Source organism: Mchenga conophoros, linkage group LG7 (assembly GCF_057382185.1).
Source record: "Mchenga conophoros isolate Kocher_MC1m ecotype Shallow Benthic linkage group LG7, M_conophoros_male_GT1.1, whole genome shotgun sequence".
Classification (NCBI taxonomy): Eukaryota; Metazoa; Chordata; class Actinopteri; order Cichliformes; family Cichlidae; genus Mchenga; species Mchenga conophoros.
The window spans coordinates 2,151,241-2,165,722 of NC_140532.1; the positions used below are offsets into that span (position 1 = coordinate 2,151,241).

The 14,482-nt window shown below is 45.3% G+C and overlaps 1 long non-coding RNA gene across 1 annotated transcript; it reads right to left on the reverse strand.

Moving 5' to 3' along the window:
* Window positions 1-10,634: 10,634 nt before the first annotated feature.
* On the reverse strand, window positions 10,635-11,841 carry LOC146569310 (uncharacterized). Its single transcript, XR_014893168.1, has 2 exons — window positions 11,453-11,841; window positions 10,635-10,981 (listed from the first exon to the last, which is right to left on the reverse strand). It is a non-coding gene; the product is annotated as an uncharacterized LOC146569310 (long non-coding RNA).
* Between the last annotated feature and the right edge of the window lie 2,641 nt (window positions 11,842-14,482).

A 14,482-nucleotide genomic window follows, 5' to 3' on the forward strand; every position in this document is an offset into this window, starting at 1 on the left:
ATAATTAAAAAGTAAATGTGATCCGGGAGATATCCACTCGCACTCACCTTTGCCTGATATGCTGTTCTGTTGTTTTCTACCAAAACATCTGCTACTGGTAAGGACTGGATTCTACTTTGGATTCTATTCATTTGAAATTCATTATAGATGATCAGGTTCTACATCAGTGCAGTTCTACAGTATCTCACATGGGAACTATGACAACAGGCTCGCTTGTACTTACCATCTACTTTATAGAACCTGTAGGAACAAGCTGTTGGTGAGAATCCTTGTTGAACAGTGAAAACTGTTGGTCGAGGCCTTTGGAAGCGTTATAATACAGAAGTGCACTGCACTGCAGGCAGGCTACTGATGGAACCAGCTCAGAATGCAGACTGGTGCTGGTTTGCTGAAATACTAAGCAGTGACCCTGACACAGATTGTTTGGGTGGAAGCAAATGTTGTTCCCAAACCTGTATATGTCATTCAGCATTAGTACCTTCTGACTGCTGATTGTTGAATTATTGTTAAATTGTCCAACTACTTGCCCATGCAAATAATTGAATAATTTATCTCATTAGTTGTAAGATGTCCAGCTGACTTGTTCTGTTAGATTAAACAACTTTTCAAGAGTTTTGTCCCTCTGCTAACCTTATTTTTTAGGTTGCTGACATCACATTCACAGCGAGCAGTGGATCCTCATTTTATTGACACTTTACACACAGTACTGTACCATCTCAAGCTTTTTGGATCCACAATCATGTATTCTCTGAAATTAGCAATTTATGTTTACTGTATTTTCCACACTATAAGGCACATTTAAAATCCTTTAATCTTCTCAAAAATCGGCAGTGCGCCATCTGTATGAATTCTGGTTGTGCTTACTGACCTCAAACCGATTTTATGTGCTACAACAATCTGTCAAACAATGTTTTAGTTTGTGGAGATACAGAAATTATTTTATTGCTGCCATATAACCTGCATCATTATAAGTGCATTAATAATATTCTTTACATCATTATTCCATTTAATAATATTTCTCACAGTATTGATACTGTATTACAGTTGTTTATTGAAGATGTCCATTTGAGGATCCTTCCATGTTAACTTTTATTACAAGTATGGTCAGAAGTATTTTATACACATTGCATATCTGAGCTTATTTTGAGTTGATGTTCGGTTCATTGAGGGTCTTAAGCTTCACTGGCGTGACTGTCCAGGTGATACATGCTGAGGGAAACTAGAACATAGAAGGATAACTGCAATGCATGCTTACAGTACATATAATACATATAATCTAGGAATAGGCCTGAGCAGAGGCCCAAATGTTTCCAGCTTCTTGTTGCAAACCTGTTGCATTTTATTCTACTTGGTAACAGATGACTGGAGGCGATAACCAGCCCTCAGACGCTCTGAGGGCTTAAGATTATTAGCTTGTATGGAAGGTGTTATCAAAATGAGAAGTTCTATGTCTGTTTATAGCTATTAAAGATGTACAAGATGTACAACTAACTGTGACTAATGTCTGGAACCTATTTTAATCTGTCATTGACGCCATGGGGGGGCGTGTACCCCACTGCTTCATAAGTGTCCACAACATGTATTTTGGTCAGAAGACATATGTTGATGTTTTCTCCGAGCTGTTAATAAACTCAACGGCTGATTGCACTTTTTTGGGGCCTCCGTGGTTTGTGACACTGCTCTACATTGATTGATTTCGCGACAAGTCCGACTTTGCTAAGCTACGAAGCCGCAGCGCTTGATGGATTGTTAGAACATTACGGCTAGTCAGGAGCCTCGCGGAGTAATCTGGGTCCTAAACTCCCCCGGTTCAGGTCCCAAAGTCAAACGAAGAGTTAAAAACTGTCTAATTTCTTTCATCTTTAATAAAATGATCAGCGTTGCTGCTTTACCAGGTGTAACAATTAAGTTTAACATCCAGGCATCCATGAAAACAGAATTTATTACAATTAACGGAGTTAGAAGTTAGCAGGAAGTTAGCTCGCTAGCTTCCACCTAAACATGATAGCTGTGTCCCAAAACGTCGGCTGCATCCTTCGGAGGACCCGGCCTTCGCGGTCTACGTGGGCCGGGTCCTTCGAAGGCCGAGAAGGCCGGAAGTGCGAGGCTGTGAAATGGGACGGTCTAGCCTACAGATTTGCGTCACCGCTGTCTCAGTGGAGTTTAATAAACTCAGCCGTCTGCTTCTTGCTACTAAAATATAACAGGACACTGGTGTAAATTCTCGACCATCTCACACTTCTCTTTAATCAGCTTTCTGTTTGATGTTTATTCAGCTGTGTGAAAATCCCAGAGGAACCCAAGCGAGCGATTAATAAAGTTTTATTTAATCTAATAACTTTAACCTCAGCCAAACCGATTTACTCAGGAACAAATAAAACACCAGAAAAATCCAAACAATAACATTTTTAAGTTATCCGAGTGACTCATATATCATGTTTAACCTGAGTAGCGAAAGACGGCGGGGGTCTGAAACCGAGTTCACAGCTCTCCCCGGCTCCAGTGAGCCCTCTAGCTATCGAGCGGGTGGGTAACAGACGTCTCCGAAAACGTCGGAGCACTTTTGCAAATATGCAATGTCTTGATAAACCGAGCAGATATTTGAAGTTTACACAGCTGAAAATATGTTTAAAGTTTATTTTGTGACCCAGAAAGAGTAATAAGAGTAATATTACAACTAAGTAGCTGCTGCCATTGTTGGAAAATGGAATTGGCTGGGCCGCACTATGAATTCTGGGATATGGTGGGCCATGAAGGATACACCCGACCCATCCTTCAAATCTCGGGAAAAGGAGGACGCATAAGTCAGCTGGATTCAGAGGAGTCGCTGTGATGTAATCGGTCTACAAATGCGGCCTCAGGAGGATGCAGCCCATGAATAAGGACACCCCCAGTATTTACGGTCATATCCGCACGCACATGGGGAGTTGTTTTTTCTGTAGCCTATCCCATGTAATGCTGGGTACTTATTCATTTAATAAAAACATTATATACTTATTGATTCTAAGTATAAGTATTATAGATCCAGACATTAATTTAAGAGACTACCGATCCCATTAAGTGTACGTTTTGGGACACAGCTGATATAGCATGTTCTGACTGAGAGATTTCTGAAAAATTCAAACGTACAGCTCTGCTATCACGTCCAACATAAATGAAGACAGGAAACTAAACAGCAGTGGCGTTTGTAGGGTTACTGAAGTTGGGCTAGCTGCTATATAGTGATGTGCTACGTGATCGCTAGCGACACAGCTATGTTAGCATAACATAAACACAGTGAAGCTGGAGGATGAACGCTAACTTTTTCCCACTTGATAAAAGCTAACGTGAGGGTTCCTGATGGTTCGAGACAAATGCAATCGCATGGCAGGATGCTGTACACGGACCAAACTTCAGTCAGGAGAACAACTGAGATAATCCATCCACAATACGAGGTTAGTCATTAATATACTGCAACAACATGGGAATAGAGCAGCTGCAGAGGATTCAGCATTAATGTATCTTTACTTTACTTTATTTATACAGCACATTTAATAACAACAAAATGTTGGCCAAAACGCTACAAAAAATAAAAAAATCAATGGTATGGAAGTGGAGGAAGCAAGAAGAATGAGTTCAGTAAAGTTTGACTTATCTGTTTTGTTTTGCTTAATGCGCCTTATGGTCCGAAAAATAAGGTGTATGATTTATAGATGGATTTAGATGAACAATGAATGGAACAGATTTTCCTATAAGAGTCAGATGAGGTTTTTGTGGAAAAAAAAGGTGGATTTTTGTTAATTAAAAATCAAAAAACATTTAATAACATTAAAAAATGTCTGCACAATAAATGTTCGTGCACAGGCCCCAGAACTACTCTGAATCTTAGAATTATGCACGTTCATCTGTGTTTTGCAACTACAGCCAACCAAATCTCTCAACCAGCTGTCTAATACGTGCATGCAGGTAAGTGTTTTAGTTTCATTGGAAGATATGAGAATTGAAATAAGCTGTTTTTTCACTGACATACATAATAGTATTGAAAATTAATTAAAAATAGGAGAATGCATGAAAAGGGATGATTGCTTAATTAAGCCCCACAGTTTTGATCTTTGGCTCTGACGATTCTAAGTGGATGCAGCAGTTTTTGTGAGTTTGCTTAATTATGATGCGTAATCCTCAACCCTCCTGAGGGTTCGACTGCACCACAGCAGCAATTAAATCAAAGAACTGAGAATGAGGAAATCCTTCCTTTCAGACGAAAACAAACAAAAACAACAGAAACAACAAAAACAAACAAAAACAAAAAAACACTGCCACCAAAAAAGAGCATATTTTATTATCGTGGTACGGGACATTTTTAAATTATTGGCAGATTTCAGACAGATGAACAGGTTTGGAGGGAATGAAACAGAACACTGTGCCTCTTATTTTTGTATACCTTCCTCGTGGTTGTACACATTTCTCCTGTCTGCCATTTATAATTTATTCCAACACATATTGGTGTAGGGCAACCACAATTTTTTTGTACATGTACAATGACAATAAAGGCCTATTCTATTCTATTCTATTCTATTCTAATCGATGAGCAGTCCTTAGACTATCAGGTGTGAGGGCTCTTTAATACGTGCGTTCATATTTTTTCTGTGAGGAAAAGCATTAAAATACACCATCAATCATAAATACAATAAAAGAGAGGTTGTGGAGGTAAGCATCAACGACACAGAGCTCTCAGTTCTCACTCCTTCTTTATTCGTCTCCAACATCAACTGCGCATATCGCGCCACAAAACACAGGAACACACTTCCTCTACACTGGGTGTGAGTGGAGCCCTCTAGTGGTCCACCACACATGCCCCCCCCCGAACACCCAGCAGAACTAGTCCAGGACCCGGGGCTTAAGCAAACGGCCGGAGCGGCTGAACTGGGGGGGTGGGGAACTGACAGAGGGCAACCCAGCCCGGGAGCGAGGCTGGCACTGGCGGTCAGAAAAAGCTGAAGACGACTCGGACTCCGTTGATTTCGGGTCGCTCCTGGGGGAAAAAACAGAATCCATCAGCCCGGTGGCAGGTGGGCGGCCGCAGCGAGGGGCCTGGGCCGGGACCACCTGATCCTCTTGCATAACATGTGCAGGCTTAAGTCTGTCAACAGAGACAACTTCCTGCCGACCGCCAAAGTCCAAAACGAAATGTTTGTTGCCTGGTTTAAGAACCCTGTATGGCCCGTCATATGGTGGACGCAGCGGAGTCCTATGGGCATCGTGCCTGACGAAAACGAAACGAGCAGAGTCCAATGAACTCGGAACAAAGGTGTCAGGCAGGCAGTGGTGCACAGGACCAGGAACAGGAAATGAGTTTCTTGGGGGGCGAAAAGGCAACAAAGAGGTATCGAAACATGGGGGAGGGCTCTCAGGTAAGAATTCCCCGGGGACCCGGAGAGGCTGGCCGAGGACCAGTTCAGCCGGGGAAACCCCGAGGTCTTCTTTAACCGCGCTACGCAAACCCAGCAAAACCCACGGAAGACGTTCGACCCAGTCGCCACTTGTCAAGGAAGCACGGAGCGCGGCCTTAAGTGACCGGTGAAACCGTTCGCACATCCCATTAGCTTGCGGGTGGTATGCTGTGGTGCGGTGGACCTTGACTCCCAGGCCGTCAGCCATAGCAGACCAAAGCTCGGAAACAAACTGGGGGCCCCTGTCCGAGGTAATGTCAGCAGGGGGGCCGAAACGTGAAACCCACGTTGACAAAAATGCCCTGGCCACCGTCGCCGCTGTCGTGGACGCCAGGGGTACCGCCTCCGGCCACCTGGTTGTGCAGTCCACCACAGTCAAAAGGTGCGTGAAACCCTGTGACTGCGGCAAGGGACCAACCAGGTCCACATGAACGTGATCGAAACGCCTACCCGGGACACGGAAAGGCTCGAGGTGTGCCTGTGTGTGCCGGTGGATTTTCGAGCGTTGGCATGGGATACAAACCGCCGCCCATTCTTTCACTGTCTTGCGAAGGCCCGGCCAAACAAACCTGGCGCTGACCAGCTTGACCGAGGCCCGGTCGCCGGGATGAGAGAGGGCATGCACCGAGTCAAAAACACGACGACGCCACGAAAGGGGAACCACCGGGCGGGGGCGGCCGGTGGAAACATCGCAAAGAAGGCGCGGACCGCCGTCCCACACCGGGGTGTCCTCCAGCACGAGGCCCGTTTTTGTTGACTGAAGGGCAAGGACGTCCGGGTCAGCACGTTGCTCGGCGGCCATGGCAGCGTAGTCGATGCCGACATACACCGGAGAAACCAATACACGTGAGAGACAGTCAGCGACGTGATTGGACTTACCAGCCACATGCTGAATGTCTGTGGTAAACTCAGAAATGGCCGCCAACTGGCGCTGCTGGCGTGCGCTCCATGGGTCAGAGACCTTGGACATCGCAAACGTCAAAGGTTTGTGGTCAACGTACGCAGCAAAGTTGCGACCCTCGAGGAAAAAACGAAAATGCCGTGTTGCGAGGTGCAGGGCCAGCAACTCCCTGTCAAAAACACTGTACTTGCGTTCAGCATCCCGGAGCGTACGACTGAAAAAGGCGAGCGGTTGCCAGAGACCTGAAACCCGCTGTTCCAACACTCCGCCCACTGCCACGTCCGAGGCGTCGGTGGTCAACGCGATCTCCGCCGACGGAAGCGGTTGGGCCAGCAGGGCGGCGTCAGCCAGCGCAGACTTGGCTGCGGAAAACGCACGGACGCGTTCAGGCAGCCAGTCAACCGGATCTTTGGCTGTTTTACCTTTTAAGGCAGCATAGAGTGGCTGTAGCAGGTGGGCAGCTCTGGGGAGAAAGCGGTTGTAAAAATTTATCATCCCCAAGAACTCCTGCAACGCTTTAACCGACGTGGGACGCGGGAAAGCCGAAACGGCCTGGACCCTGTCGGGCAACGGAACCACACCTTCAGCGGAAATGCGGTGCCCGAGGAAATCCAGAACAGGCAACCCAAACTGGCACTTGGAAGGGTTGATGATCAGGCCGTGCGCTTCCAAACGCTGGAAAACCTGGCGCAGATGGGACTCGTGCTGGCTCGCTGAGCAGCTGGCCACCAATATATCATCCAGATAAACAAAAACGAACGGCAGCCCACGCAAAACTGAGTCCATCAGCCGCTGAAAGGTCTGGGCGGCACCTTTCAGGCCAAACGGCATGCGCAAAAACTCGAACAAGCCGAAGGGGGTAATGACAGTGGTTTTAGGAACGTCTTCGGGGCGCACGGGAACCTGGTGATACCCCCGCACCAAGTCAATTTTAGAAAAAATCGACGTTCCGGCGAGATTGGCAGAAAAATCCTGAATGTGGGGGATGGGGTAACGGTCATTCTCCGTGGCATTATTTAAACGGCGGAAATCTCCGCATGGCCGCCACCGACCGTCCGATTTGGGCACCATGTGAAGTGGAGAGGCCCATGCACTGTTCGAACGCTGTCCAATGCCAAGGCGCTCCATGGCTGCAAACTCTTCCCGAGCGACGGACAGTTTCGCGGGGTCGAGGCGGCGCGCGCGCGCGAACACCGGGGGCCCGACCGTGGGAATATAATGCTCAACCCCATGCTTCGTTACCGTGCTAGAGAAATTAGGGACAGACAGCGATGGAAACTCTAAAAGCAAACGCTGAAAAGCATCCTCGGAGGTCACTACATTAGCCCGAATCAGGGGCTCGGCGGCCCGAGTAAAACAGGGTAGCGAAGAAAACGAGAGAGCATCGATTAAACGTCTGTTAGCGACATCGACAAGTAGTCCATGAGCACACAGGAAATCAGCACCCAAAATAGGTACAGAGCTAGCAGCAACAACAAAGTTCCACTGGAAATCCCGACCATGAAAACAAACAGTCACCAACCTTTCCCCAAACGTTTTGATGGGAGAGCCGTTAGCTGCAATGAGCTGCGGCCCACAGTTCGCTGCTAGTCCATCGGCAGCGGTAGGGGGAAGGAGGCTCTTCTGGGAGCCGGAGTCCACGAGAAAACGTCTCCAGGAGCGCGAGTCCTCTATGAAGAGCAGCCTTTCTGTATTGCCAGCGGTCGCGGCTGCTACGGCGCGCTGGCGGGTCCGTTTCCCTGGGCCGTGAAAGCGCAAGGCGGCAGGCAGCGACGCGCTCTGTCGCCAAAACGCTGATGGTAGAAACAGATGCTCTTTCCGCGGTGCCGGCGTGTAGCAATCCCTGCCGTCAGCAAGGGGGCGGATGCTCCGGGGGAGGCAGGTGGAGGCGTGGAAGGTGCCGCCGGCGTGTCCGTAGCCAGGGCGTGAACGTCGAAAGTGCGGCTAGCCAGGAAAATGCGATCCGCTTCTTCAGCCAGGGAGCGATAATCCTTCGCAGGCAGAAGCGGAGAGTTCGCGAGGACAGCTCTCACGGCGGCCGGTAGTTGGCGAAGGAAGAGGTGCACGAAGAGGAAACCACCGTCATCCGGCCCGAGCAACGATAGCATGTTCTCCATGAGCTCGAGCGCGGTACCGCCACCCAAGCCTGACAGGTTGAGGAGCTTTTCGGCTCGTTCGGCGTCGGAGAGGGCATAGCGCCGAAGAAGCAGCTCTTTGAGGGCGGCGTATTTCCCTTGGGCGGGTGGGTCCCGGAGGAGCGCCATCGCGCGACGGGTGGCCAGCGGGTCGAGCGAGGCCACCACATGGTGATACTTCGTGTCGTCAGCCGAGATGCCGCGAAGGGCGAACTGAGCCTCCACGTGTACGAACCATGACGGGGGGTCATGGAGCCAAAAGTCCGGCAGTTTCAGCGCCACAGCGAACGTAGCTGCAACAGGAGGCGGAGGTCCGGCGGCCGCTGATGCATCCATAGCGGAGTGTGCGTTATCTACGGCCCGTTGCATGCTCGAGTCAGGGGTCACCAATGTGGAGGTAAGCATCAACGACACAGCTCTCAGTTCTCACTCCTTCTTTATTCGTCTCCAACATCAACTGCGCATATCGCGCCACAAAACACAGGAACACACTTCCTCTACACTGGGTGTGAGTGGAGCCCTCTAGGGGTCCACCACAAGGTAAATAACGACACCTGTGCTGTTTTTTCAGTCTAATTAGTAATTCATGTGTACTTTAACAGATCATATGGGGAGTTCCTAGTGAAAAGCTGCGTTTGACAGCAGCAGTAACCCCGACTCCTCCTCTAACGCTCCAATCAGCGCTCGTTTACGAGGAGCTGCACTTGCCGTCTGTTGTTCTGATGGCGCCTTCGTCTCGTTCTGGTTGCAGATTTGTGAAAAAGTGGAATCATCGTGTTTGGCACTGTTACAGCACATTTAGCAGCTCTGGTTTTGTTATAGTCGGATCCTGGTGTCTGTAAATCAGACTTCACTTGGCATCTGGGTTTGGCTGCACAACACCGGATGTCGCCGAGCAGGAACTTGTTTTCGTGTAGTCATTCTCAGGTGCAAACAAATTTTGTTAACCAAAAGGATGCTGTTTCGTGGCCATTACTGGAATCTCGTCACACATTAATCACTTTACCCTACTTCTATGTCTAAATAATGGGAGGCGTGGTCACCATTTAGGCATAAAGGTCATAGGTCAGGTGGGTGGAAATGAGAAAACAAAAACAAACAAAAACCAAATAACTGTACTCTCTTCTGGTTGGTGGCTTTTTGTCTGAGGCTCCCATTTAGATGCCCTGGGAGTGCTAGTGGGCTAATTAGCACCGTGCCAAGTGCTTAATCCCCATCGAAGTCATTAGTCTGGGAAACAAACTGTGGTGCTGAGATTGAAGGTAATTAAGAGCGATCCCTGACACACAGGCTGAGTGTTATTCTTCTAAACTCAGCCTAGTGTCAAAGGAGCTCTTGAGTTTTCATTCTGCAGCTTTGAATATTCTCTGCAGAAGGCGAAATATACTGTAGAGTTGATCTTTTCTTCTTCTACAATATTTCTTTCATTTCTTCTTGCTTTTTTCACCCTCATTGCAGTCGTTCTTGACATTTGAGCGCCTGGATAGTCAGCCACGAGCATGCGTATGTGTTACCTCAAACATCAGACATCTTAACACGCCTGTGTGAAATTTATTATTCAAAATGTAAACAGAGACTGGAAACCCCCGCCTTATGTAATTCTAGACATTGTTATGTTATCATGTTATAATGACCCTGTGATGATCCCTGGATCCTAGACTGCCTTGTCTTTAATCTGACCTCTTGAGAGATTTGTGCTTAGGACATCATTACGGTGGCTAATTGTCCCATTCTTTTTGAAACTTGCAGTTTTTAGAGATTTGTTGCAGCATCAACTGAAAGTCAAGGACCAGAAAAATATTTTTTGGGGAAAAAAAAGTCTAATTCACTACCAGCAGGTGGAAGAAGAGGACACAGAGAGATGGAGAAGTCCTTGTGGCACAATGCTTCACTCACAGTTAGCACAGAGGACTTGGAAGATCAAATGGAAACCGTTCCTATATTTACTTGCTCCCCTTATTATTGTCTTTCGCAGACAAGCTGTCTTGCAGCCTGCATGGCTACGTAACCGTGTGAGTCAGACATAAACACATGCAAATGAGATATACAGGGAAAAAGAGACCTATTAAGGTGTAACACACGATACTTTACCACTACTGAATGTAGAGAAAGTTAGGATCTTAGGCTTATGGCCTCTAGGAATCGACTAAGGAGCGAATGACACACAGCTAAAAGAACAGTCAACATTTATTCAAAACAAAACCAAAAACAGTCATTCAACAGTTCACAACAGTTCCAATTGTCCATATTTGTCAGTCTGTGTATTCAGTTTTAGAGTTCAGAGTTCAGTGTTCAGAGTTCTTTTCAGTCTTTTCAGTTCAGGTGTGTAAGTGTGTGTGTATAGTGTTAATGTTAGTAGTACTACCCGGGTAGTGTATTGTTCTGAGATCTCATAAGCTTATCTGTCAAGAAGTAACGCAGTTGTCACTTCTAAGTAGGCTGGAAATCTTTCCTGCATCGCAGCTGGGGATCCGGAATCCTGGCTCGCAACTTTAGACTCCAACAAAAAAACCAACCTGCACAGGGCAGTGAACATATTTTACATGAATATCATGTAACAACTTAATCAACACTAGTGACCAAATGTCTCTCACTCTTTGTATATAACGACTTAATGCAATCAATAATAAAATTAATCAAAGAACCTTAAAACAATTTCCACATCATACAAATTTAACTCAAATCTCATATTTTGTGAACAGCAGTCACATCAATCCAATGAATTGAGAGAATGTACATTACTGATGCACGAGGAAAGTGCAAAACGTGGTCGCAGTACTATTTAGCCAAAGACTGCTCATATTTATCATCTCATTACAATAAATAAAACTTAACTACTAGCTTCCAAAGAAATATTTCCGATTGGCTTAAAACATTCACAAGTGAAGAAATAAAAAGATAATACAGCACTTAAAAGGAACACATGAAATTTACATTATACTGAGCTAACGATTAGCTTGCTATGCTAGCGCAGTTAGTCAACTCACCGGAAATGAACAAAAAACACAAAAACAGAGGTACATCAGCATCAACAAAAAGTGTCCGCGTTTCCCAACAAGCGGAAAAGTAAAATCCAATTTGTGTCTTCACACACAATCCTTGTTCAAGAAAAAGGTTAAGGAAAAACTCTGTGAGTAGCTCCGACCAGCATACGTAGCCTTAGCGCTATTCTCCTTCTCTATAGTTCTCAACTCAAGTTCACAAGCACTAAACAATCTCATAGTGCCACCTACTGACATTCTTGGGGAACAGCAGTTCATTTTCATGAGGCAGATTTTAGGTGGGTTACAAAGGCAAACTGCAACACGCAGATATTCACAGGTAGCAGGAGGCTGATATGCTGATATGTCTCCCAGATGTAAGCCTCCTTTAAACCAGGTCGACATGATGTCGCCTTTTCAAAGGTGGGTTTATTTCAGTAAACATAGTCCTTTATCTCATCAGGGGTTCCAGTGTGACAGCAAAACTCAGGTGTATTCAGACCACCCACTGAGCCATCTGGGCTTCAAGGATTCACACGTTACATCCTTGACTCCTCACAGGAGGAGGAGGGAACAGAAGGAGCGCAGGCAGGGAGGCGGAGCTGTGTAACTCCTGTCTCATTAGTTGCCCTGTCATCACTTGACTTAGTAGGACAAAGCACATAACCTGAGTTAAGAGCTGACAGCTCGTGTAAATATAAAACATCACACTGAGCCCTGGGCTGCAAATGAAAATATGACATTAATTTTGTGTGTAGTGGACGCTGACAGTTAGAGCAGTTGACATTGTTCTCATAGAGCGTAAGAAGTTATTAAAGGTAATATTGTATATTATTAGAGACACTATAAGGAAATTTACAGTGATTGGAGAGAAGTTGACCGGAGACGCCTGTGGACTTTCCTCCACTGTCACCTGACCTATACTGAACATTTATGGGGGCTGTGAAAGAAACATTGCTGACATTACAAGAAGCTCTTGGAACATTGTGACATTATGCAGGAATGACATAAGTAATCTCATGGTGCGTGCCAGCTCATTAAACACTGTGTATAATGCCTAAATGGCACCAAGTCACAGAAATATGGACATTTTTAGAGATTCTGCTTTTAAAAATGCAAATCAGAATTTTGCTCCTTGTATGTTGTTGTTTTTTATTCCTTGTGATGCAGCATGCATGAGACAAGCCCACGGTGGCTTTCACAGCTTACCGGGTTTTCACAGGTGACCTTAAAATGAGACGAATATATTAAACATAAATGAGTATGCATGGAAATAAACAATCCTTTTAATGCAGCACAACACATCTGTCTTCCTTCTATCTTCATCCTCTGTATGAAATATGAAAACAAATACAATAGTTGCTAATCTCTTGTTGTTCTTCTGGTCAACAGCTTTTTAAAAAATATATATTTATTGTTTCATCATTAAAGCAGATGCTGTGATCAGATCAATGATCCACCGGTGGAACGAAGCTCAGTGAGCGCGCAGCTTTTTCACAGCTGGCTGTTGCCAAGCCACTAGGTGGAATAATGGATCCAAATTTAGAATAATTACACTATAAAGGGCTGTAAAATCATTCACGTAATTCCAAATCACTTAACAAAAGAGTAAGTTTTTTGTTTGGATCAATAAATGTCACCAAAGCAAACACAGAATCAGCGCTGCATTAAACAGGAGCACAGCGCTGAGACGAGATGGAACTTGAGTGACTTTAACTCTATTAGATAAATTAATTCATTTGCATTCAACGTTTGTGAGCCACGACTTGATAGAATCGCATAATAAATGGATAATATTATTTTCAGGAACTACAGCTATGAAGCAAACAAACACCAGAGCTTTTATTTTGTTTCTTAAAGCCACCTGACACTGACCACAACCATTTATGAAGAGTATCAGAGAGCCACGTCTTTAAGAAAAAAACAGAATCAGCAAAGACCTGATCCAGAACCTGAACGATGCAGCTGGCCCTTCAGTTTACTGCTCGCTGCAGCCTCGTCAGCAGCAAAGGCGAGACGCCGTTCCTGAGGACGGGAAAGTTGTGTCTCAAGATACACAAGAACTGGACCTTGATCAGTTCAATCAACTTCAAAACAAAAGTTTCAAACTGGAATCCAAATTTGGGTTACAAAATGAGGCCAAACCAAAACTGAGAAAAAAAATAAATATATATGTATATATATGTATATATATATATATATATATATATATATATATATATATATACATATATATATATATATATATATATATATATACATACATATATGTACACATTATTTCAAACACGCAAGGTACCAAAAACCTTCTCGGTGGAAGTAATGAGACTTGTAATGACATCTTTACAAAGGCAGCACTGTGACTGCTACTAACCAGGCGTCACGCTGTGTTTAAGGAGAGCAGATAACAAGCAGCTGATTTCAAAGATGACCAGGATTCATTGTCTTCTAAATAAAGAATAACTCATTGAGACAAAATTAGACAAGATGCCACTTCAGATGCATCGATGGCACGTTTCTGTAAATGTGAAGGTGCGTATTTTCCTACAGTGTGATAAAAACACACAGGTGAGTGACATGAAGTGGGAAACATGTTTGTCGTGCATCAAAGCTCACCCGCTTCCTGAATCTTCTGTCATCTTCTGAGGTGACAAAATCTCACCAGCTGAGCTTTTCAAGCATCTGCTGCTCAAACCTGACAAAATCTCCGCCTTTCTGGAACCATCAATAGATCCACACTGAGATTCATGTGACTGATTACACTTCCTGTCCTACATACCTGAATTCTGCCTGTTTCTCTGTGGGGTACCTTGTTAGCACTGTTCTCGTGGCTGCAGGGTCCAACTGCCAGTTCTGATTACTTGATGCTTTGTTAGGCACTGTGATTGTCACCATTATCACTTTCCTCATCAGTAAAGCTGTGGAACTGATAGTAATTGTAATTGCCCGCTTAGTGGTTGAGCATGTGCCTCTCTTGGTCCTCCCATAGCTGTCTGTTGTCTCAGATAATATGTAATTAACTGGATAATCTTTGGT